Here is a 27,112-nt window from a genome sequence, read left to right on the forward strand (position 1 = left end):
ATATCCAAATAAGATAAATTCCAGCTGGGAACCAGGCAGCTCTAAGTTGTTGTGGCTGTCTGGTCTTGAATGCAATACAGGCAGTGAAATCATTCATCCTTTCTAATGACCCAGGGTAAATATTTGTTTCATGGGAAGAAAGTCAAATTTCATGACTAGTAATACTATCAAAATTAAAATCACTCTTAACAAAAGCCCAAGAGATCTTCTGTAGAGGTCTTCTATTCAATAAAGCAAAATTCTCTTGATCCAATGAATTTACAAATCCATCAGAATTTTTTGTAATAGTCTTTAACTCATTGATCCATGATCATTATAATCTCAATAAAGACTGAAAATTGATATAATATCCCCCCAAACAATTTGTAAGCTGGAAATATTAATGTATGTCATCTGGTTAATTATATTAGTAGGTGTTCTCTAGAGAAACAGAACCAAAAAGATATAGACAGATAAATAGATATAGATACATATACTATAAGACATTATAGTCCTATAAATAATAGGACTCTATGTATATCCTGTAACACATATACACACATCATATCTATCATTAGCACACTGGAGATTAGGAGAGCTTATGGTATATTTCCATTCTGAGTCTGAAGGCCTGAGAACCAGGAGAGCTGATGATATAAGCTCCAGCCTGATTTTGAGTCTAAAGGCAGGAAAAGATGGATGTCTCGGCTCAAAAGACAATTAGGCAGAGAGGGTGAATCTTTCCTACTCAGATTCTTCTGTTTTATTCAGGCCTCCAATGGATTAGATGAGGCCCACCCACATTGGGAGGGGCAATTGACTACACTCAGTCTACAGGAGCACATGTTAATCTCACCCAGAAACATCCTCACAGACACATCTGGAATAATGTTTTACCAAATATCTGGGCACCCCCTGGTGCAGTCAAGTTGACACAAAAAATTAGCCATCACAGTAATTTTCTAAATTCTCCTTTTTAAAACCATGGGGGCCGTATGTCATTGGGGTGGAGGTATTGAATCCTCTGTCCCTGTGGGTATTCTGAAGATCCACAAGCCCAGTGTGGAATCCCTATTTATGAGGATCATGCCGAATGCCTACTTGGCATATTCAACTTGGAAACCCTAGGATATTAAAGCAGCTACCAGGAGTTCCCTTTGCACCAGGGCCCATAGTCATAATGAAGTGACAAAAAGGACATTCAAGGACTAATTCATTTCAGACTAAGACTCCAAAGCAGAGAAAGTTACATGAAGCTGCCTTAGTCATTTCAAGGTTTGTGAGGAGATGTGGCCTGAATATGCAGGGGACTCATCCCAAATTAGAAGAAAGTTGATATACAAGAGGAGAGCCTATTATTTATTAGGGACTGTGAATATATGTATATTTCCTAAGGTTGTTCTTGTTACAGCCCACCTGAGGGACCCATTTGAAGGTTCCTAATGGCCAGAGTGACTTCACTGTGTGGATCAGCTGTGAAAGTATCCTTCCCAGGTGTCCTCAGATGCAGAGCTACAGTAAGTATCTCCTCCATAAATATCTGTCACTGAGTTTTCACCAAAGCTGCAGAGGGAATGAAGTAATAATGCTTTTCTGCTAAAGTGGAAGGCATTTTTACACATGCCTGTGTCCCAGAAACAATCTTATACACGAGCACCCTGCTGGTAGAGCGTTGTTAACTAGAGAGAGAAGTCAATAGCAAGGGAGGGCAGCCCAGCATCATGTCAAAACCAGGCACGTGGGGGTGTGGGGGTTGGGCAACAGAGAAGACAGCCAATCAAGGTATTAGTATGCTTACACAGGCAAGGGCTAGGGCAGGAAATTCAAGAGGAGAAGGCGAGAAAAGAGGGACACTGAGTGCGGAAGGAGGCTAGGGTACAAATTAACCCAAAGCATCCTCACCAAGCTAGTTGGAAAGTCTGGGGAATGTGCCACATCAGTGGGGATCTCAAGGGGCAGCCAAAGGAATATACAGTTAAATGTTCAGGAAGCTGGGAAAGCAAAGGGATAGAGAGGCTTCAGGGAGATGACTGTGCATCCAGGGTTTGAGGGACATAGTGTACTGATATCTGACTCCCACCTGACAAGAGGCTAGGGGTGAGACTGCCCAGGTGTGGGCTGGATCTGGACCCACTGGGTCACCTCAAAATGGATCCCACTCAAGAGGACTGTCTGGAGGATATATGAGCCTCAGATGTCCAGGGGGACAAGGTTGGAAGAAGGAGGTAGAAGAGAGGTTGGTGTTATGCAGCTTACAAGCTTCCTCTATTCACTTAACTTATCTTGGTGTCAGTCAGCGCCCAGTAGAGCAGTTCACATAGATCATCTACACAGTGCCCCTGATTTATAGCCAACGCACTGGTATTAGATGGTTTTCTATGGTGAAGGAGTCAAGATTGGAAAGAACATTAGAAATCTGGAGTACTTGTGAAGTTTATTTAACCCAATCCCCACCCTGCCTAGACTGCCCATCATACTTCCTCAGGGGCATAGTGTCCTTGACTTGTTCATTTAGTCTTAAACAATTAGGGAGTGCTCTTGGTAAACTTGTGAGGTCGCTGAGGTGGAATGCTGGTATTCATTTTCTTCATCTGCCTCTTACCTTTTGGTGTCCTCTCCCCACTCCCCATTCCTCCTCCCACATGTATCATCTTGGGACTTACTGGGTGATAAGTAATCCCCTCCCCACTTACACCCATGGAGACTTGCCTCCTATGATGGTGCTCTCCCCTTGGGTTCAAATTCTGCCCCTTCCATTTACTAGCTGTGTGACAGACAGCTGGTCATTTTGGGATCTAGGTCTTTCATATGGAAACATTGAAAAGTACCAAAGTACCAAACCAGAGACTCACTGTGAGGATTAAATTAGACAATCAACGACACACAGTGAGCACACCATGAGTGTTATCTATTATCATTTGAACAGTGATCCAAAAAGGACTTAATATGCATATTTAGGATTATCTGGAAAACCAAGTATTATACAAAGATTTCAGTGACTGTCTACGTCTTTGTATGTTACTGGAACATACTGGTACAGTGGTCACTGGAAGATATAGCACTTAACTCATACTACAGGGTTTCTCTGATTAAGAGCCAGGGATATAGCGTTAGGTGTCACCAGGTTCACAGATTTGAGAAATGTTGCTATGTACTAAATGGATAATGCCTTCAAAGTACATACAACTGACAAACCACAAATGTCCTTTGAGTAAGAATTGTGACATAAATACCAATAAATGTGGCCATGGTATCTCTAAATACAAATGTGTTACAGCACACAAAAGTGTGCTATGTGAGGGGTGGCTAACCTGTTCTGGGTCCCCTGGTACTCTGGAGCTTGCTCTGTGCTCAGAACTGGAAACCTAGAGGGTAAGATCTCTAAGATCTTTCCAGCTGTACAATTCCAAAATAGCATGTCCTTCAAAATGTAGGAAATCATATCACAGCACAGAAGCATATGATATTGTTATATCATATATAATGCTTCAAAATTCCTTGTGTCCCTTCAAAATTCATATGTTGAAGTCCTAAGGTCATGAGGGTGGGGCCCCATGATGGGATTAGTGTCCTTATAAGAAGAGGAAGAGAGACCGGAGTTCTCTGTCATATGAAGACACAGCAAGAAGACGGACGTCTGCAAGGCAGGAAGAGAGCTCTCGAGAGGAACAGATCCACTGGCACCTTGATCTTGGACTTTCCAGCCTCCAGAACTGTGGGAAATAAATGTTGGTTGTTTAAGCCACCCAGCCTGTGGCATTTGTGATAGCAGCCCGAGCAGACTTAGACAGATGGCAACCAAAGCAGCCCTATGTGGTATAAGTAGCATTAAATCAATTAGGGGTTCATTTGGGACAAGAATTTGCATTCCTTAGCTCATGATTACTGATGGATCCTAGCTAGTTACCTTACTAAGATTTCACCAGAAAACTTACAGAAGACTTGGCACAATTCTTCCCAGAACACCTGCAGCCTTAATTTAATAAGGGGCAGGACGGAGTCATGAGGCCTGAGGTTGGACTTCTCCTCTACTTCTAAACAGCTGCTTGATCTAGAAGGTTCTTTCTCTTTTTGGGTTCCAAGTCCTCAGTGGCTTACCAAGAACAGAGCAAAGGGATCAGCCACCTCAGTTGCAGGCAGAAAGGGGAAGCACCATCGGTAAAGAATTTTAAAATAATAATAAAACCAACTAAAAGTCAGCCAGCTTTTTATTATCACTGTGCTCTAGCAACTCTAAACAAAGTCAGTGATAAAGAAGTCCTCACTTGACAGTCTTTTTTCGTTTAAGTTCTAAACAATTGGTGCAATTACTATACATTTTAATAATATTTATGTCAACTTTAGCATATTTGTATTACTTATTCATTATATTAATTTTTCTATTGCTGCATAACAAGCTGCCACAAACTTAGTGGCTCAAAACAATATTCCCTTCTCGGTATATATCCAAAGGAAATGAAATCAGTATCTGGAAGACATATCTGCACCCTGTGTTCACTGAAGCACTATTCACAATAGCCAAGACATGGAACAACCTAAGGTTCTTTGATGGATGAATGGATAGAGAAAATGTGAGACAGACAGACGGACACGCACACACACCCCGGAATATTGTTCAACCATGAAAAAGAAGGAAATCCTGCCATTTGTGACAACACGGATGAACCATGGGCATTATCAATAGCATGGACATTATGCTAAGTGAAAGCAGCCAGACACAAAAAAGGCAAATAGTGCATGAACTCAATTATACATAGAATCTAAACTAGTCAAACTCAGAAGCACAGAGTAGAAAGGTTGTTGTCAGGAGTTGGGGGATAGAGGAACTGGGGAGATGTTGGTCAAAGGGTACAAAGTTTCAGTTATGCAGAATGAGTAAGTTCTGGAGATCTAATGTCACAGCACTGTGACTATAGTGAAAAATATTGCATTGTATACTTGAAATTTGCTAAGAGGGTAAATCCTAAGTGTTCTTGCCACACACAAAAAAGTAGGTGAGGGGGCACCTGGGTGGCTCAGTAGTTAAGCATCTGCTTTCAGCTCAGGTCATGGTCCCAGGTCCTGGGATTGAGCCCCGCATCATCGGGCTCCCTGCTCAGCGGGAAGCCTGCTTCTCCCTCTCCCACTCCCCCTGCTTGTGTTCCCTCTGTCGCTGTGTCTCTCTTTGTCAAATAAATAAATAAAATCTTTAAAAAAAAAAAAGTATGTGAGATGATGGATATGTTAATTAGCTTGTGGTGATCATATCCCAGTATATACATATATCAAAACATCAAGCTGTCTCAATATCTTAAGTATATACAATTTTACTTGTCAATTATGCCTCAATAAAGCTAAAAAACAAACAGAAAACCCAGCAGCCACTTATTAGCTCCCAGCTATGTAGATCCAGCACAGTGTGGCTCAGCTGCTTCTCTGCTCCAGGTCCTAAGACAGAAGTCAAACTGTCAGCCAGCCTGAGTCTTTGGCTCCTAAGGCCACTCACGTTCTTTGCCCTGTGGCCCCCTCCATCCTCAAGCCAGCAACAAAGCATCAGAAATTTCTCCTGCTTCACATCTCGGATTTCTTATGTCTCTGACCTCCACAACCAGATTTAAAGGGCTCATGTGATTAGGCCAAGCCACCTGGATAATCTCCCTACAAGATCAACTGATTTGAGACCTTAACTACATCCACAAAGTCCCTCACAACAGTGCCTAGAGGAGTGTTTCACTGAATAACGGGAGAAGATGCCTCTGCACCAGGGGCTGGAACATGGGGGTCATCTTAGAGTTCTGCCCACCATAGTCCTTAATAAACTTTATGTACCAGGGAACATTAATTCAGAGAACTTCCAACTATACAATTGGCCCTGGGTTAGCCTGGACTCAGCTATACCCATTCCTTTTGAGAGTAAACTGGCCTTGTGTTCTTTTGAGTGAGTTCACTTCAAGTTCGTGTCCAATCATCTGTCAAACTACATATGCCTGCATTTAAACAGTAGATTTAATAAATCTACAATAACAATAAGAAAAAAATAAGAAATAAACAGTGGTAGCAGAATGATTGCAAAGATGAAGAAACAAAATATGAGTTGCTTCTATTCTGACTTTCTATATAACCACTTGGAGTTTTCACTTCTGAAATTTAAAACTGAAACCATGCAAAGTGCAAGGTATGATATTTTTGTTATGTACAAATTTTCCCCATACAAAACGCATGATTAAATTTGAGTAATTTTTGAAAATGTGAGTATTTAAAATTCAAATTTTTTTTTTACCTTACTGTTATTCAGTGGCTATTAAACTGTACTCTTGTCCATTACCATGATGGACCAATTTTTAAGTATACATCTTTCTCCTTGATATTAAAAAAATTATTGTAATTAAAAAACAGTAATCCACTGTTTCTCTCCTTTCTTGTACTGAAAATGTGCTTCCTTTTTTGTATTGGGTATTTATTTTGTTTTACTGTCATGACTATATATAGAAAGCTCAAGAAAAAGAAAATTTTACTGCATTTTTTCTGGCCATTAACATTACTTATTCCATTTCATGATTATTGCTGAAACACAGTTTGTTGCAAAAGAGGGAGAGGGATGAAAACTGATCACATAAACTGGGTAGCCACTGCAGGTGCTTGGAGCAGCTTCACATAACATTAGCAGAGGCTGACATTTCCTGGCTGTCTCCCATATTCAGGAGACTGTGGTAAGTGCTTTGTAGACATTATCTCATTTAAGCCACACAAAATCTTCATTTTCCAGATAGGAAGCAGCCCAGAGAGTTGGCACACTTGTGAGTATAGAAGCTGAAACTCGAACCCAGGCCAAGTCCACTCGCCTCAATTTATTGAAAGCAACATGTTCGTGTTTGTTTTTTCCTGTTAGTCCTGCCTCAGGGTGGGCAGCCCCATGATTACCTGACCCAACTTCTCTGCGGAAGCAAACAGAACAGGCCGACCCCTTTCCACCCTCCGCAGTTTTGTGCCTGAGCAAGGCTGACCTGCCTGATGCTGAGTTTCCCATCAGCTCCCCTTCTTCTGGCTCCATCACTAACTCAGGGACAGTAAAGAAAGCAAGGCTTGCTCTGATATTTTTTAATCGGCTTGCCTGCGTCTTAGTTCTTTTATAACAGCAAGTGTGTGTGGTTGATAGGTGTAACCCCAGCACCTCCCAGGGTCCTTGGCACATCCTATGGGTTTAAGAAATGTTTGTGGAGCTTACTTGGCTGGCTGAATGCAAGCTACTGGTTAAGAAAGTGTTTGGAAACTCTCTGGGAATTCTGTTTAATACTGCAACTCTGATCTCACATGAACGATGATCAATTCCTTCCTCTGGCAGGAAGTAGTGGTCTGGTTTCCTCCGCCAGAAATTTTCCCCTGCGACTATAGTAGATTAAAACGGAAGGAGCAAGCAAAGCTGTGGATCAGGCAGGACGGCCAAGGTCAGCATGGCTGTCCAATGTGTCCAATCACACTGTCAATGGAAGGAGAGTCTGGTTGTCACTAAAGCCAGGTACAAATATTCCAGTTCTCTCCTGCTGGTGCACGTCAGGACTGTACTTCCCTGAACCCACTGCCATGAGGCATGGTCATGTGACTTGCTGTGGCCAGTGAAATATGAGCAGAAGCTTTGGGAGCTTGTGATTCACCATGTTGCCTTCTTCGCTGTAGTGATCATGAAATTGTGTATGGAGCAGGAACGTCCACCAGCCTGGGTCCCTAAACGACTGTAGTGAGCAGAAGTCCTCCACCAACCCATAGTGGACAAGTAGCGTGAGCAGGAAATAAACTCTTGTCATTATTAAGTCACTAAGATTTTTAGATAGATACTGTAATGGCACCTCACCTCTCCTAACACGGAGGACCTCAGGCAGGTATGCGGAGGCTGAGGAGGACATCAAGGAACTGAAGAGTTCTGGAAAAGAGAAACGGGAAATGTGGATCAAGAGGTCAAGTGGCAAGGGGGTCTGGGTAGACCCTTGTCTATGGGTGGGCTTTACACACTCTGTGCTGCAGGCTGGCTCCTTCTGAAGGTCCCGAGTGGGAAAGGTAAGCACAGGCAGTGCAGCGACACCATCCAGGAGATATGCTAATGATGATTTTTTTTTTTAAAGATTTTATTTATTTGACACAGAAAGAGATAGTGAGAGCAGGAACACAGCAGGGGGAGTGGGAGAAGAAGGCTTCCCGCTGAGCAGGGAGCCCAGTGCAGGGCTCGATCCCAGGACCCCAGGATCATGACCCGAGCCAAAGGCAGAAGCCTAACGACTGAGCCACCCAGGCGCCCCACTAATGATGATTTTGTGGCAAATGCTGACTGTCAGGCTCTGCTGATGGGGGAAGTAGTGGCAGGAAAAGGGTCCGGAAGAATGTGTGTCATGCACTGAGCAGTTTGATCCCGGAAAGTTCTAACTCTCTTAAAAAATGAGTGAGTTGGGATATCCACAAAGGAGGAATAACTCAGACTTCCTGTGTGGGGAACAGTGCTTAGCTGTCAGTGAGTTATTATTTTATCACACGTGTCTAGCGGCTAATGCACTTACTCTGGGGCCACGCCTAGAACAGAGAATTTCTTGTGGAACATTGGTCATTATTCATACATTCATTCTGCAAATATTTGAGATCCTAGGCACTGAGCCTATCACAGTGAGTAGACAGGCTTCATGGATATGGTCTGCATAGAGCTGAATAATTAATAGCAATTTACAATATGGATTGTTAAGTACTCTGACAGAGCTAAGTCCAGGTCATCCAGAAGAAAGCCACATGAACTAGTCTGGGAGGTTCACAAAGAACAAGGCTGCTAGTTACTGCATTGGGAGTTAAGGACCTGTTGCTGTGTAGCAAATGTCCCCCAGTCTTAGAGATCAATGCAAGCTTTCCTTTCAAGGACCAGAAGAAGCAGGGAAATATTAACTTGCCCGAGTATCTGAATGCAATATAAAAAGTTCCGAAAGTCAAAGGTCTTGGAATAGAACACTCACGAGGTGAAGGCTTATGATTCATACTCTTGGGTTCACTTCGTGGTCAAACCAAAAAAGAAAAAAAATCTGGGGAGTTTGAAGGAAGCCAGGTATCTGGAATGAATTAACTAGTTCTTTTTTCCTCTCTCTCTCTCTCTCTTTTTTTTAAATTATGAGTACTACCAGAAACTCAAGAGACCCGAGACTATCAGAAAATTAAAATATCACGATGATAACAGGGCTAGGTGCCCATCTAGAGTTAACCCTTCCCATTCCAGAGAGTCCTACCATAGCATCCCTATCCCACTTCCTTCCACTGGCCAGACCTTATCATCCTTCAAAATCTACCTCTCAGAACTACACAAAACAAACTCTAAGCAGTGGTTCCCTGTCAAGAATGGAAGCACATGGGGAGTGAGAGGATTAGTCCACTTTTTGCCTTTTTCCCCCCAATTTTTGTATTTTTTTCAATAATACAAGCATGTATTATTTTGTTTAAATGAAACCAAAAATAAACCACCAAAAGTCCACCTCCTCCATGGAAGGCTCTCTGATTCTCTAGAGCGGAGTGACCTCTTGCTCTTCAAGTCTCATTGCCTTCTACCTTAACTAACTTTTCACAGCTAAGTCTTTTCCCTTTCTCTAGACTATCAGTTCCAGCTAGAGTCATCTGTAGCATGAGCATGGTTGTGCTCATATACTGGGAACTCATCTAATGTTTGGTGGATGAATATATACCTGTAATGTTGGCACCTTACTTTATGGGAATCGTGGTTTGCTTGTGTGTGTGTGTGTGTATGTGTGCGCGTCCACGCGCGCATGTGCGCACGCACGCATGCATGCGAGCATGCACGTATGTACTAGAAATTCATTTCTTTAACTCAGTCCCGAACTTTGCACAGTTTAGTAAATGTAACAACATGTTTTTCATTCCATTCTGGTTTCTACACACCTCCATCAGGAAGAAGCTGGCCTATCATTTCCTCAAGAAATGTGAAATAATAGTACATAGGAGCTGATGGGAGTTGGGGAAATCTACAGCCCTTCCTCCGGTGAGGAAACAGGACTCTGAGCCAGCATTCATCCTGAAAGGCCTGCATCCCTCACCCCCGCATCTGTGTGTGCCTGGGAAGCTGGCCTCCCTCCCACACCACTGTGCATTTTTCCCTCGTGGGTCCACTAGATGGCCTTCAACGAACACAGTGACTTTGAGGAGGCCCAGATTGAAAGAGGAAATACTTCTCTGCTTATTTGTTCATTTGTTTGCTTTCTCTTCCACCATTTGTCCCCATAAATCCCTTGAAGTATCACTCATATTAACAATACCTTGTGGATTTGAGAATGGGGAAAGTGCCGTGGCAGAGTTGAAACTATGGACCTTCAAGCAGAGATTTCTGATTATTGGCAGAATGATAACTGATTCTCTGAGTGTTAGCATTTTGTTAATCACACATATACAACTCTCACTGAAAGAAATGAACAGTAAAATAAATCTAGAGGCTCATTATATATCTATTAAACTCGTTAAGATAAGGGGTAATGGCAAGACCTAGTATGGCAGGCCTGTGAGGGAGGAGGCTCATTTGCACATGCTGCTACCTCGTATATAGTTGTGGCTTTTATGAAGCAATAAGGCTTTATGTAAGAGCTATAAAATAACTCATACACTTTAACCAGGAAACTTTACTCTGAGGAAAAATCTAAAAGTTAGAAAAAAAGCAAGCAGCATAAAAATGTTTTGATCATTGCTATTTGTAGCAGCGAAAAACTTGGAAACAACTTGAAGTCTCAACAATGGGAAATGACTCAGGGTATCCGTATAATAGCTGGGCATTACAAATGGTGGAATGTGTGACCTCTACCTGTATCTGTGCATGTGAAGTCACGTTAACGACCTTTTCTCTTGTTAAAGACTAATTTCGTGGTTTAGAGAGTGACACTAGGAGCAGGTTATTTCCCTCTGAGTAAGCTCTGCTACAGACATTAGTGTGTCACCAGATAGGGGCTGAACAAAAGTAAATTCCAAAGCTACCTTCCCTGAGAGGAAGTGGACAGTCCCTCCGTCGGGGAGAATACAGTGCAGCCTTCCGGGGAAAGGGGACTGGAGGAGGTCTTAGTCACCTTGGGCTGTTAGAACGAACTACCACAGACTGGGTAGCTTAAACAACAGACTTTTATTTCTCACAGTTGTGGAGACTAGGAAGTCCAAAAAAGGTGCTGGCAGATTCAGTTCTGGTCAGGTTTCTCTTCCTGGCTTACAGACAGCCATTTGCCTGCTGTGTCCTCACAGGGCAGAGAGGACGGGGTTCTGATCTCTTCTTCTAATCCCATTATCTTCATGACCTCATAAACCTAATTACCTTCCAAATACCCTACCTCCAAATACTATTGTGTTGGGGATTTGGCTTCAACATAGGAGTTTTGAGGGGACACACATATTTAGTCCGTGGCAGGGAACAATTCCACCAGCAGATTGTTAAGCATTGTATAGAAACAGCCCAGGCCAGGGGAACGCTTGAGAGCTGCTTCCTTTGTGGGACTCACTGGGTGTAGTTGTGGTTCTAATGGAGACAGGCTGGGCTCTCAGGGGCTAGCCCACACATGTATAGATGAACTACTGTCTGCTCAGATTGCATCACTTAACAATCATAGGCTTTTTATTCTGATCTAGCATTTCAACCTACATTCAAACTACCACACAATTACATGTTACACTATTTTGTGTATAACTTAGGGCCTACAGGCTTGAACTACTTTAGGGGATAGTCTGGTGATCAAAGGGAAAAAGCCATGTGATAAGGCAGCATTTGACTGAATGCCCAAGTCCCAAAAGGGAGATTTTCCTGGCATCCTTTCCACTGCAGTAAAAACAGGCAGGATATAAGGCAACATTGACTGCTGCAACACAAAAATGTATATTTGAGTTCTGACAAGTTAAGCATTGTAAATTAAAAAGGGTCATATAGAATATAAGGTTTGGTTCCTTTCTCCTATAAGATTGTAGAGTTAAAAATAAAATTTTAAAAAATTGTTCAAGATTTCCTTAAAATCAGAGATAGCTTTCATGATCACACATTAAAATTTTTGCTAAGCACTTACTGTGTTCTGGACCCTGTGCTAGATACCAAGGCTACATCACTGAATAACATAGACCACTGTCTTGACCTTTATCAAGCACAGTCTAGTGTAGAAGGCAACACTTACAGAATTAATTAATGCTATAGTGACAGGTGCTACAAAGAAGAACCCCAACTGCTATAAGATTGAATATCAAAGGTCCTATTTAAATGGCAATGTGGTGTGGGAATGGGGAGTCAGAGATTGTTTTTTTTAAAATGTGGTTTAGACAGAGAGTTGAAGGGTAGAGGTTAGTTGAGTGTGATCAGCCAGGTAGAGCTGCCATAACAAAATACTTTTGGACTGGGCAGCTTAAACACCAGAAATCTATTTTTCACAATTTCGGAGGCTGGGAAGTCAAGATCAAAGTGTCAGCTGAGTCGTTTCTGGTGAGGATCTTTCCTGGCTTATAGCTGGCTATCTCCTTGCTATGTCACATGGTGGGGAGGGGCAGGGAGAGCTCTCTTGTGTTTCTTTTTATATAGATACGAATATTACTGGATTAGGGCCCCACTCTTATTACTTCATTTAACCTTATTAACCTCCATAAAGCCCTTGTCTCCAAATTTAGTCACACTGGGGGGCTGGGGCTTTAACAAATGAATTTTGGGAGGATACAAACATTCAGTCCCTAACACTGAGAAAGGGGGGGAGGAAGGAAGGGTATTGTAAGTAGAGGGAGCAACAGGTGCAAAGGTCCAGGGGCAGGAAGTGAAGGAATGACCCTGTGGCTAGAAAGGCAAAAGTGGAAGCAGGAGGAGAGGCTGGATTAGCCTGAGCCATGGAGGCCAAGTGAAGGATTTTGTTCTATCCTAGAAGTAATGGAAAACCATTGGAAGGTCTGAAGCAGGGGAGTGATACTGGAGGGCAAGAATGAATGTGGGGCAAGTAGTCTGGAAGCAAGAGATGATGGCCTGGACTCTGGTAGTGGTTTCAGAGATGGAGAGAAAGAGATGGATTTGTGATATGTTTTGGAGGTAGAATCAACAGGACTTAGTAAAAGTTTGAACAGGAGAAGAGGATGTCAAACATGATTCTTGGTGTTCAACATGAACAACTCTACAGATGTTGGCCATTAATGGGGAGGGTTTTGGAGGAGGAGCAAGTTTGAGGTGGGGGCAGGGCAGTCTGGCTAGTTTAGTGTGGACAGTTAATTCAGAGATATCTATAAAGCTTTCAAAGATGAAACTGGATATACAGGAGAGGTCTGAGCTGGAGATACACATTTGGGGACAAGTGAATGGTATCAGCTAAGGAGAGAGTAGAGTGAGAAAAATAGAAAGCCTAGGATTGAACCCCAAAGAACACCATTTATAGGTTGAGTAAGGGAGGGCAAGGCAGTGAAGGAGGCTGAGAAGTGGTCAGTGAAGTAGGAGAGAAATCAGGAGAACAGGATGCCATGGAAATCAGTGGGGGAGAGAGTATTTCAAGAAGGTGGTGGTCAACACTGGTGAATGCTGCTGTCAAGTCAAGAAGAGGACTGAGATGTCTCTGCTGTTTTTAGCAACTTCCATGGCCTTCCTTGGAAAGGCAGATTTTGTGGAGTTGCAAGGCTAAGACAATCTTGAGTGGGTTGGGAATTCAGTGTAAGGTGAGGAAGTTTGGCTGTGAGGGGCAGAAGAGGTGGTGTGGGAGACTGGAGACAATGTGGGACTGAAGGAGAGGTTCTGCAAGATGGAGGAGACCGATTGGGTTTTATTGCTGATTAGAAGGATCTATTATCTGACTGGAGGAGGTCCAAGATATCCTTACTGGGAAGGCCAAAGAGGATGGGTCTAGAGCCCAGGAGGAGCACCAGCCTGAGGCGGAAAGACACAAAGGCCCCAGCTTATCTGAGGAGGAAAGGGAGAGAGGGAGATGATTGACTAAGGAAATAAAAAGCTGACTGGATGTCTTGCACTGGGGTTGGGGGCTGTTGTTGACTGTTAGCTTCCAAGTGGGGTGACCAGCCTGGGCCATGAGTTGGGGAATCCCTAATATCAGTACTTTCAAGGCTCTCCTCTTGGGCCATCTGATGCCCCTGAGGAGAAGCTTCCAGCATCCTCTGCAGAGGGTGAAGACCTGCTTGCCTGTGCTCTGGGAACTGTGTGAAAGAAGAGGGCTGCCCACCACAGCTTTGAGTAGGCATAACACGTCATCTTCCCATCCTTTTAGTACAGGGTCCCATCCTCAGTTGTGCCTGATAGTCCCAGTTCTGAGTGCTCTCACCATAGACCAAAGCTCCAGTCTCCCGACAGGGTCGGGGAGAGGCAATTATGGTGTGGAGCGGAGGGGGCACCTGCAGACCTCCTCTACCCCCAATTTCAGAAGCACTTGCTGCCATCCTGTAAACTGTGTAGATCTCAGCTTTCTGCACTGCCAGATTTGGCTTTCATCTGCTGTCCAGCTTCTAAGACCTCATTGCCTCCTCTCCTGCTCATTTTATTGTAGTTTGGTAGGGTTCCAGGAGAGATCAAAGTCAGAGGCAGGTGTTTAGCCCACCATCTCTATCTAGAAATCAGAACCAGAGCCTGTGGATTGTGAAAGAATACTTTTGCTTGTGTAGGAAAGGAAGAGGGCCCTCTTTTGTCCCCTCTGCTGCGGTATGGGTCCCAACACCTCAAACCAGCCTGCTCACCGAGGCACATCAAACCAAACCAAGCAAAACGGAGACCACACACAGATGGTAAAAACTACAGAGTCTGAGGCTCTGTCAACTTGGATTTGGAATTACATAGGCCCAGAGCCTTCACTCTCACTGGTGGCCTTTAGCAGACAAAGACAAAATGACACAAATTTAGAAACACCTCTGCATCTTCCTAATATAATGATTCATGAAATTTCCCTTAAGTCCAGAGGAATGATTTCTTTTTCTGAAGTCTACGAAGGAATTTAAAAAAAAATTTCCAGAAATAAAAAAAAGAAGGCAAATTTAACCATAATCCTATCTGCTGTACACAACACATGATTTTGTTGTTTTATTTTTTCAGATTGTCAAACATTTCTGGTCCACAGATACTCACAATACTACAGACTATAGGTCACCTCTTATTGTAAAAGTAGTCATTCCTCTAATCCTTTCAGGGCCGAAGCCAGGCCCCTTTCTGAAGGAAGAGCATGACCTGTTTCAGGTAAATAACATACAGAACAATGCAGTAATTGTCTAACAGGGATGCGGCACTGTCCCCTCCTTCTAAGAAGCCCCTTGCTCAGGTGCTTAAGTAAACTAGGGAGACAGACACTGCTCTGACAGTGATTTGCACATTGTAGAGAGCCCTGACTCCAAATCTTCCCTATTGGTCTGCCATGCTTCTTCCCTATTACAGCCCCTTCTGGGGAAGTAAGTGCCTCAAGGGAGCCCTGAATTTCAGAGTACGTAAGGGCCTTTCAGGACATTTGGCCCAATACTCGCACAGTCCCTGAATCTCTCTTGCAGCACCCCTGACTAGTAGGTGTCCACCCTTGCTTGTAAGCTCCCACAGCCTGGAATTAGTAGGTGTCCACCCTTGCTTGTAAGCTCCCATGGCCTGGAAACTCAGTACTGGAAATCTCCAGTGAAGTTCAGACACATCCTTGGGACTACATAATTCATCAAGCCCTTAGCCCCCTAATTTACTTATTCTTATGAATTAACTCTGATCAGGAAATATAGCCTAGTGAGGCCAGGCCACGTTGGGCACTACATTGGGGGTTTGGGGTACCCAGGTGGAATATGTGTTCCAGGCTGGGTGCCAGAGAGTGAGTAAGCAGGCATGAGCACAAAAAAAGCCTTGCCTGTTATTGTCACCCCAGAAGGTCCTGCTAACAGCCATTCCTGAACTCTCCCTGCATGTGCAAGTCCAATACAGTGCCTGAAATGAATTTATCTATCAGCTGCTCTGTAGCTCCTTCTGACATCCTGCTTTCTAGTTATTCACACCTGCTGATCTAGCCTTACCCCTATCCCCACATAGCCCCGAGATAAGGCCCTGACCCCTAGATCAGATCATCCTCTTTAGGGCATAGTAAAGACTGGCAACCCCCTGTGGTGGACATTATGGGCTGTCCCCTCTCATCCATTCTAAGCCCCTTCTGAAGTGCCTCCTTGTTCTGTAGCCACTGGAAAGCTAGCAACTACATTTCCCAGGTTTCCTTGCAACCAGGGTTTTGGTTGTGATCTAGGCTCCTCCAGTGAGATACACCAAAGTGTGAGACTCAATTTGGACCTGAACCAAGACGAAGAGGGCAGAGGGTAAGGCAGTCATTTTGCCAGCGTTGGACTGCTGCGGAGGCTGTGAGTTCCATGGGAAGGCTTTCTGCAATGCGGCGCAAGTGTGCTTCTGAGCCTGGGAATTGTTCCTGGAAGTTCCCACTTGAATCAGTTCCTTACAATGATTTTTTCTAAACCACGTAATATTCGGTAATGAATCCCTCGAACTGGCCAGAAACCAACCAGAGTGGTTTCTGTTGCTTGCAAGAAAACTCTTTTTAAAGTCCCCTCAGACTCTGGATGACATAATATTTAATGTGGATATTAATATTTAATATATACCCATATTGATGACCTGTGATATTCCCGTCACTTTACACACACACACACACACACACACACACACACACACACACGAGTCTCACTGAACATCAGAAAAACCTAATATGTAGCATTATCCTTGTTTGGGAGATGAATTGAGACTCAGGGAATTTTAACAACTTTCCCAAGGTTTTATAGCTAGTAAATGGCAGACCCAGGATGTGAAGATACTGAAATCCAGAGACTATCTTATTCTTCTCTGCACTGCATCCAAGGCAGTCCTCTGAGACATAACGTAACTGCTATCCTAAATTCTTCACTTCCTTCCACCTGGCACTCCACTCTCCTTAGGACCTTATGTCACACCCTGTTTTATCTTCCAAAATCCTCACGGTTCCATGCTCATTTCTTTCTGTTGTGGAGCAGGGTCATTTGAGAAGGGCTGGGGTGTGGTCAGCACTTCTCAAATTTTCATGTGCATGTGAAGCCCAGGAGATCTTGTTAAAAGGCAAGTTATCAGACTCTGTATTTCTAACAAGTTCCCAGGTGATACCAGATGCTGCTGGTCCATGGACCACTCTTTGAGTAGCAAGGGTGGGGCAGCGTGGCATCTGTAGGGGAGGAAAAATTTTCCTCAAGCCTCCTAGGGTCTCTGGCTGGGTCTGAAAATCAAACTGACAAATTAACAGGAGAAAAACATACACCTTTATTTAACATAAATTTGACATGACATGGGGGCCTTCATAAAGATATGAAGCCATGAAGAAACAGTTAGGCCTGAGTATTTTTATGCTAGGCATGATGAACAGTGGGCATTCATGTAGAAATATGATAGATCAAAGAGTATGAAGTAAGTGTTGTAAATGGGGAATTTAGCAAGGCCTGCTTCCTAGGATTCTTCTTGGTGTCCCTTTGTCTTTGGATATAAAGATGTTCCTTTCTTCTGGGTATAGAGAGGACACCTCTCACACAAGGGTTTATGGACTGTTTCAGGGGACAAGGACCAGGGGAAAGTGAGCATGACTTTGCATCTGCCATTTCCTCAAATTCCTTCAGCTTAAGTATCCAATAGGCCAAGGTGCAATGTTTTGGGGTAGCATGTCCTGAACTTCATCATATCTCACACTCTTGGTTTTAAATTTCAATTCTATCACCTATTAACAATGGGGTCTTACTTAATGATTTATCCTTTCTGAGGCTCAGGATCCTCATCTGTAAAATGGTGACAATACTATTGACCTCACTGGTAAATGTAAATTAAAGGAGATGATACCATGGAATAGTTTTTCACTCATTTTGGTTAGAATTGGAGGTGCAGCCTCCACTGACATAGAACGTTAAGGCTGCTATCCAGACAGAGCTGTTAAAATGCAGACTAGAGGGGGCACCTGAGTGGCTCAGTCAGGTAAGCGTCTGCCTTTGGCTCAGGTCATGATCCCGGAGTCCCAAAATGGAGCCACACATCAGGCTCCCTGCTCAGTGGGGAGTATGCTTCTCCCTCTGACCCTCCCCCATCTCATACTCTCTCTCTATCAAATAAATAAATAAATAATCTTTAAAATGCAGACTGGGACACAGATCACTGCCACCCAGGAAAAGCATCTTTGTGAAGTCCATTAGGTCATCCAGGCCTATTTATTTGTGACACTTGTTTTAAATGTTGCGTAGACCTCTTTCAAACAGAGGGAGCCACTGGGAACAGAGAAACTACACACAGGTGCACAGGGGCCTCTACCCCACATGCACGCTGCTTGTCCTGAGTTTCAGAATCGGTCCCCCGAAAGTGCAGGGGTACAAACTCTCCCTCCAACGTAACTGACAGGCAAAGCTAGTTCCACTTTTAAACTCTGAGAACAAAGAGATAGGATCACATTTCCTCAAGCCCCCAGTGAAGAAATCAGGCTTGGTCCGGGGGCTGTGCCGTGCAGCCTCGAGTGTTAAGGCTGGCTGGAGCTTAGAATGGGTGCTCACTGCCTCCCTGCATTGTTTCCCTTCCTGGAATAGCTGTTTGTTCTCACCAGTTAGTGTTGTCAGCATTTCCATTCAAGACCTTATTGTCAGGACTTTATTTTTAAGTCAGGCATAAAAATGGGCCTTGAGCTGAAACTTGGAAGCTGGGCAATTAGCATATTTGAGAGGAAGCCAGCTGGTCTTTTGAAGGGACTCTTCCCTGCTCTTCTAAACAACAAAAAGGGGTTGTATTGGGGCATTTTAAAAATTAGTAGTAGGCATGGACTTGGGCTGTTTATGTGGAAGTTCTCAAGAAAACTGTCGCTGGGCTTCCCTGCATGGTGTCTATCTAGAGGGCTTCAAGACTCTGTCATGCTCTGTGCTGGCCAGAAGGAATCAGTGCATTAATGTGAAAACTGAAAGCCAAGGAACTCTGTGTTTAAAGTAGGACTGGTGGGGGCACCTGGCTGGCTCAGTCGGTAGAGCACACGACTCTTGATCTCGAGGCTGTGAGTTCAAGCCCCACATTGGATATAGAGCTTACTTAAATAAATAAATAAATAAATAATAAATAAATAAATAAATATATATATATAAAGTAGGACTGGCGGAAGTGACCAAGTGCACTGCTGCCTTCCAGACCAGTCAACCGACAAATATGTACCATGCACCTTCTTCCCACAAGACACTGGTTAGTCAGAGATTTGGAGCTGGGGCTGGGTAGTCATCAGCAAAGAAGTATGCAACCTAAGTAGGTGGGTGGTCTGTTTCTAGAAAGATAACAAACGCAAGGCTAATAAGTGCTCCTTGCCAAAGGTGGAACCAGACACAAAATGATATAGAAGTCCAGGTGGGGAGAAACCACGAAGGACTGAGAAAAGATTGCTCTGTGTGTGTGCGTGTGTGTGTGTGTGTGTGTGTGTGTGTGTGTCCATCGGGTGGAAGGGACAATGGCTTTGGAAACACTAGCTCTGCGAACGTGGCCAATTTCTGAGCCTTGGGGAAGTACCAGAAACTGTAAGAAAACTAAGAAAAGTAGTACCAGGACTGGGGTTGTTATGGAGATCCAATGAGATAATGCATGTTAAGATCTTAGCATACAATAAATGGTAATTAAAATTTTTAAATAAGTACATCAGTTTTTAGAGTTAAATAATCAGAGAAAATGGCTTGAAAATACAAGCTGTAGGTATTCTATAATCTCCTCCCCTCATTTTGTGCCTACTAAATACATGATTGCTGATTAATTTTTCATAATATACATGAACGGGACAAATGCACTTTTCCTATAAGATATTTCAGATACAGAGATTAATATAACAACTAGGGTTGCCAGACAAAACACAGACAGTCCCTATGTGACATGTTTATATTAAAAATTATTTATACTAAAAATTGTTTATTTGAAATTCAGTTTAACTGGGCATCTTTTTTTCTTTGTGCCAGGTCTGGCAACCCTATACCTAACACCTAAGTACTCAACTCAGACTTAAAAATGTTAATATTTTGCTGTCTTATATCTTAGCTTGAATTATCTTTATGTTTTATTTTATTTTTTTAAGATTTTATTTATTTATTTATTTGAGAGAGAGAGTGAGCAAGAGAGAGAGAGAGCGCATGAGCAGGAGCGGGGGAGGCGCAGAGGCAGAGGGAGAAGCAGACTCCCCGCTAAGCAGGCTCCCTTCTAGGACTCTGGGATCATGACCTGAGCCAAAGGCAGATGCTGAACCAACTGAGCCGCCAGGCTCCCCTATTTTTATGTTCTAAATAAAAAGTCACAGATTACAGTTGAAATCTCTTTGTAACTTTTCCCAACTTTCCTCTACTTGGCTATTCTCCTCCAACGAAACTCCCTATTTATTATATTCGTGGTTATCCTTATGGGGGGTGTTTTTCTGCTTTTACCAAGTGTGTGTCTCTAGAAACAAAATGTACTTACTTTGCTTTTCGTGCTTTACAAATTTACATAAATGGTACCTTACTGTACTTTTCTTTCTGCCACATAATTTGTTCATGTTAAACTTATAAAATATATGATACAAATATTTTATATGTTCCATGTAAGAAATACATAATAATAACAAAACCAAAACCTGTATGGCCACCACCCACAAGTGAGCTATGGCTGGTCCTGCTGAAGGACCCCATGTGTCCCTCCCAAATTTCCTCCTCCTCTCTCCCACGAGAGGCCACTGCTTCCTTGAACTGAGTGCTTATTCTTTCTTTACACTTCTTAACAATTTGCTACAATATACGTAATCCTGAAAGACACATTTATGTTTGAATGTATTTAAGCTTTGTACAGAATACATGTTGTATGTATTCTTCCAAAACTGTTTTCTTTCACTCTCATGTACTTGCACAGTTCATCCATGTTGATGAGCAGAGTTATGGTTCATTGATTTCCTTTTCACTGCTGCCTAGTATTCCATTGGATAAACATACTATATACCATGTACCGCTGCTGGATATTTAGGTTGTTTCAAGTCTTTGCTACCTACAAACATTGTGGTTATAAATAGTATTGTATTTTTTCCTGGTATACATATGTAAGAATTTCTCTGTGGTAATACCTAAGAGTTGGATTTCTGGTTCCTTTTATTATTATATTGATTATTTTTGTTTTTCAAAGTGGTTCTACCAGTTTATGCCCCCCACCAAAGTTTTGACCAGTTTTTTCCTTTACCAATGGTGTGTAAGTGTTCTGGATGTTTCATGGTCTTTTCAACACCTATCCATCAACTGGGGACAAGATGACATCTTGCTAGGGCTTACATTTCCATTTTATCATCTTTTCATACAATTATTGGTTATTTGTAGTTGTTTTCTGTGAAGCAACTGTTGCATGCATTGTCCATTTTTCTATTGGGTTTGTCTTTTCTCTTATTGATTTCTAAGAACTTCTAATATACTCTGCATATTAAGCTTTTATTGGTTATATATGCTGCAAATATTAACTTCTCGTTTGTGGCTTGCCTTTTCATTTTTTAAATGCTGTTTTATGATAAAGAAGCATTCTCAATTTTAATGTAGTCAAATCTATCAATCTTTTCCTTTTATGGTTAACACTCTGGAGTTTTATTTAAGAAAACCTGTATTCTGACATCATAAAGATGTTCTCTCATATTTTCCTCTTAGGCTTTAAAGTTTTGCCTTTCATATTTAAATGTCTAATCAACCTGAAATGGAGGTTTGTAATATGGTGTAAGGCCAGGATCCAGTTCCAATTTTTTCTTTATAGATAACCAGTTGTTCCAGTTCCATGTGTTGGGAAGCCTATCCTTTTCCCACTGATGGGCAGTGCTGTTCTTTTCCAGATGTGCATGGGTATGTTTCTAGGTTTCTTTTATTCCATGAGTTTGCCTATCCTTGCACTAATTCCATACTGTCCTAACCATCATAGCTTTATTGTAAATTTTGATGTCTGGGGAGACAAGTATCCCTAGCTTCTTCTTCACAGTTATCTTGACTATTCTCAGTTCTTAACTTGCAATATAATTCTTGATACAACAAATTTTATAGGGTTTGTCCATTTAAATATATATATAATTCTTTTAAACTGCCATTTGTCTATGTTTAAATTATATGCATTTTATATTTATGTATTCCATTTATAAATTTGCCATAATTGGTTATCCATTACCCCAATAATGCACATTAAGTGGTTTTCCACCCTTTTCCTTAGCACTATTAGTGGAGTTGTTGCGTTACAGGGCATGCACATCTTCAAATTTACTACATAGTGCAAAATTGCTCTCCAAAGTGGTTGAACTAAGTTACACTCCCACCAGAAGTAAAAGAATTTCAGTTTGAGCTGCACCCTTTGAAATACTTAGACTAGCCTTTTTTTTTTGCAAACTGAAGGGTGTGCAATATTATCTCATAATATTATGCTTTAATTTGTATTTCCCTCTTTCCACGCAAGAGCTTGTTTTTGTATGTTTATTACTTATTCAATTTCCTGTTCGTATCATTTACTCTTCTTGTTGGGCTACCTATATTCTTATTGATTTGTAAACAGACCATTTTATATTTTAATTACAATCCTTTGTTGTTTATACTGACTGAAATAATCTTCTCCAATACTCTGCCCCTTTTCCATGGACTGTTTTTGTAGACCCTCGAACTAAGAATGGTTTTTACATATTTAAAAGTTTGAAGAAGGAGCAAAAGGAGGAGGGGGAGGAAGAAAAGAAGGGACAGAGATGTATGTGCCTGCAAAGTATAAAATGTTTACTATCTGGCCATTTACAGAAAAAGTTTGCTGAAACTTGCTTTCAATTGTTTTCTTAGCTTTTGGTATTTTAAAATTCAATGTATTATAATGTTTTGGTTTTTTCATTATATTATAGAATATTATCTAGCTCTGTTTCTGGCTCTCTGGTTTCATTGGTCTATTCATCTATCACAATGTTAATTTACTAGTGTTCCAAAATAAGTCTTGATGTCTGATAGGACAAATCTGTCCCCCTTCCCCACATGCCAACCTATATTCTTTAAATATCAACCAAACAAATACCTTCCCACTTGGTCATAATGATCAAAGTTGATTCAGTGACTGAGCTGATTTTTATGTTTACATGTTTCAACTGCCAATAAATAAGAATTAAAGAGTTTTCCTTTTCTGGCTGATTATTTTACTGCTATTCTCGACAGGAAGTGGGTATTTTCTAATCCATGGCACATGTGTGTATTAGTGGTAATTAGGAAACTAGCTAGAAGAACCGAACTCATTTTGGGGACATCTGTTTGGCTTTCTTTGCCCTTCTGCTTGCTTCTAGTGTAGGAGCTGAGCTCTTAATTAATTACTACTTATATTGAGTAGCAAAGCCCACCCCCCCCCAGAAGGGCAGCAGCTTGCACTAAAGAGAGCATAACAAATAGTAGATGGCTATAAATAGACAACAAAATTACTGAACGTTTGTGTCTTTAAATATCATTAGGTACATAAAATCAATCTTCTTGGAGAGCTATCAATTAAATCCACAGAACCATTCCAAATTCTAATTTACATCAGCAGCCGAGATGAATCACAGCAAAGGAGTGCCAACTGGACTGTGGTTGAATTTTAGGTGTCTATATTTCATATTTTCAAGATTTTAAACAGATTTATTGAGGCATAATCTATATGTCTTTAAATTCACTCATTCTAAGGGTACATTTCAATGATTTTTAACAAATTTATGGAGTTGAGTGACTATAACCACAATCCAGTTTTAGAATATTTCCATTAGCCCAGAAAGTTTCCTCATACCTGTTTGTAATTAATTAGGTTAATTAGGCAACCACTAATTTACTTTTTGTCTCTATAAATTTGCCTTTTCTGGACATTTCATACAAATGGAATCATACAATAATTAGCTTTTTGTGTCTGACTTCTTTCACTCTATTTTATTTTTTTCTTTTTTCTTTTTATTATGTTATGTTAATCACTATACATTACATCATTAGTTTTTGATGTAGTGTTCCATGATTCGTTGTTTGCGTATAACACCCAGTGCTCCATCTTTCACTCTATTTTAGCCTCCTGTTTTGAGGTTCATCTATGTCACAGGATGTATCAGTAGTTTTTTTCCTTTTTATTGCTGAATACTATTCTGTTGTGTGCATATGAAACATTTTGTTTATCCATTCACTAGTTAAGATATTTGGATTGTTTCTAGTTTTGGCTGTTAAGAGTGATACTGTTCTGAACATCTGCCTATACGTCTTTGTGTGGACATGTGTTTTCATTTCTCTTGGGTAGATTCCTAGGAGTGGAATTGCTGGGTCAAGTGGAAAGTTTAACTTTCTAAGAAAATGCCAGGCTGTTTTCCAAAGTGGCTGCACCATATTAAATTCCCACGGGCAACATATGAGGGCTACATTTCTTTCTGTCCATGTTATACTTGCTATTGCCTTTTTGATTATAGCTATTCTTGTGAGTATATAGTGATATCTCACTGTGGTTTTAATTTGCATTTCCCTAATAACTAATGATGTTGAACATTTTTCATGAGTTTATTAGCCACTTGTGTAATTTCTTTGGTGAAATGCCTATTCAAATCTTTTGGCCATTTTTATATTGGATTATTTGCTTTTTTATCAACATGTTTAGAAAGTTCTTTGTTGGATAGAAGTTCTTTATCAAATATATAATTTGCAAATATTTTCTCCCAGTCTATGACTTGTCTTTTCATCTTCTTAATGGTATTTTCTGAAGTACAAATGTTTTAAATTTTGAAGTCTAATTTATCAATATTTTTCTTTTATAGATCTTGCATTTGGTGTCATTTATAAAAATGTGTAGCACAAACTAAATTTACAAAGATTTTCTCCCAAAAGTTCAGTAATTTTAGCTTTTATATATATCTTGATCCATTGTGGGCCGATTTTTTTGTTTATGCTATGAGATGAAAGTCTAAGTTCTTCCTTTTTTTGGCATATGGATATCCAATTGGACCAGCAACATTTGTTGAAAGTATTACCCTTTTATCATTGAATTGAATTGTCTAGAAGCTTCATAGAAAATCAGTTCATGGTAAATGAGGGTTTATTTCTGGATACTTAATCAGTGCCATTGATCTATATGCCTTTCCTTGTGCTAATACCACACTCTCTTGATTAGTGTGGTTTTAAAGTAAGTTTTTATTTTATTTTATTTTATTTGAGAGAGAGAGAGAGAGAATCTTAAGCAGGTTCCATGCCCAGTGTGGAGCCCAATATGGGGCTCGATCCCATGACCCTGAGATCATGACCTGAGCTGAAAACAAGAATCATACGCTTAACTGACTGAGCCACCCAGGCACCCCAATAGTAAGTTTTAAATTAAGAAATGTAAATTCTTAATTTGTTCTTCTTTTAAAAACATTGTTTTGGGGGTGCAGATGCTTAACTAGAGGTGCAGACACTTAACTGACTGAGCCACCCAGGTATCCTGGTCCTTTGCATTTTCATATAGATTTTTAAAAAAATCAATTTGTGAATTGTTACAAAAAAGGTTACTGGGAATTTGATAGGAATTATGTTAGATTTATAGATCAATTTAAGGAGAATTTCCATCTTGACAATATTGAAACTTGAAATCCATGAGCATGGGATATCTCTCCATTTGTTTAGATCTTTAATTTTTCTCAACAATGTTTTGTAGTTTTCTTCTAATCTCTGTAGGATCAGTAATGATGTCCTCTCTTTCATTCCTGATTTTGGAAATTTGTGTCTTCTCTGAACTTTTTCTTCATAGGTCTAGGTAAATACTTCTCAACTTTATTGATCTTTTTTGAAGAACCAATCTGGATTTCATTGATTTTTCTTTAAAGTTTTTCCGTTTTCTGTTTCATTGATTTCTCTTCTAATCTTTATAACTTTCTTTCTTCTGCTTGCTTTGTATTTAGATTGTTTTTTTTCCCCCTTATTTTCTTAATGTGGAACCTTAGGTTATTGACCTGAGGACTTTCTTCTCTTCTATTACAGGCATTTAATGCTATAAATATCCACTTAAGCTCTGCTTTTTCTGTATCCCACACATTTTGATATGTTGTGTTTTCAATTACACCCAGCTCAATATATTTTCTAATTGCCCTTGTGATTTCTCCTTTAATCAATGGGTTATTTGGAAGTGTGTTGTTTAATTTCCAAATATTATGGGATTCCCAGATTTCTTTTTTGTTGTTGATTTCTAATTTAATTCCATTGTAGTCAGTAAACATACTTTATATAATTAAACTGTTTAAATATATTGGGACTTGTTTTATGGCCTATCATATGGTCTTTCCTAGGTTATGTTCCATATGCACTTGAAAAGAATGTGTGTCTGCAGTCAGAGTGTTCTGTATGTGCCAGAGTGAATTGGTTGATAGTGTTGTTCAACCCATCTATATCCTTGTTGATTTCATATCTAGTTTTTCTATCAGTTACTGAGGGGGTATTGAAATATCCAACCATTATTGTGGAATTATATATTTCAACTTCAATTCTGTCAGTTTTTGCTTCATATATTTGCTCTTTTTTTGGTATGTATACATTTGTAATTGTTTTAATTCCTCATGTATTGATCCTCTTCTCATTATGAAATATTCCTTTATTGCATAATACTTTTTGTATTCCAGTGTATTTTGTTTAATATTAATATAGCCACTTGAGCTCTCTTATGGATACTGTTTTGGATACCTTTTTCCATTATTTTACTTTCAATCTCTTTGTGTCTTGGAATCTTTGTGTAGTTTACCTCTCTTATAGACAGCATATAGGTGGATCTTGGTTTTTTAATCCAATATGACTATCTTTGCCTTTTGTTTGGAGTGTTAGACTTGACTGGGGTTTTGCCCAGGCCCCTGCTGCCAAAAAGGCTTCTGTCCTCTGCTGATGGATCTGTGAGTAGATAGGGGCCGCTTTCAAAGTTCAGGCCATTTTTCTGTCTTCTCCAAGCTTTTCCTTTCCACCTGGTCTTTTTGCATTCCCCATGTGTCTTCTGTATAACCCTATGGTTGGCCAGGACTATGTGCCTAGCTTGGGCTGTCTCCAGTCTCTGCTGTGCATGCACATCAACTCAGCCAGATATATGTTTGCCCCAATCATAAATATAACCTCGGGCTAATAGAGCTACCTTCACCCACTGCCAAGACTGTCACTTCCAGACTATGCAGATGGATGT

The 27,112-nt window shown here is 40.9% G+C and overlaps 1 protein-coding gene across 4 annotated transcripts in view; it reads right to left on the minus strand.

Moving 5' to 3' along the window:
• RFX8 (regulatory factor X8) overlaps positions 1-27,112 on the minus strand; it is a 255,588-nt gene that overhangs the window by 87,472 nt on the left and 141,004 nt on the right. For all 4 annotated transcript variants that reach the window (XM_073897873.1, XM_073897874.1, XM_073897872.1 and 1 more), the window contains one exon: positions 7,808-7,876. The gene's annotated coding sequence lies outside the window, so the exon portion shown is untranslated. The remainder of the gene's footprint in view (positions 1-7,807; positions 7,877-27,112) is intronic.

Source organism: Callorhinus ursinus, unplaced genomic scaffold, assembly GCF_003265705.2.
Source record: "Callorhinus ursinus isolate GAN/ISIS: 27379988/994484 unplaced genomic scaffold, GSC_fseal_2.0 scaffold10, whole genome shotgun sequence".
Classification (NCBI taxonomy): domain Eukaryota; kingdom Metazoa; phylum Chordata; class Mammalia; order Carnivora; family Otariidae; genus Callorhinus; species Callorhinus ursinus.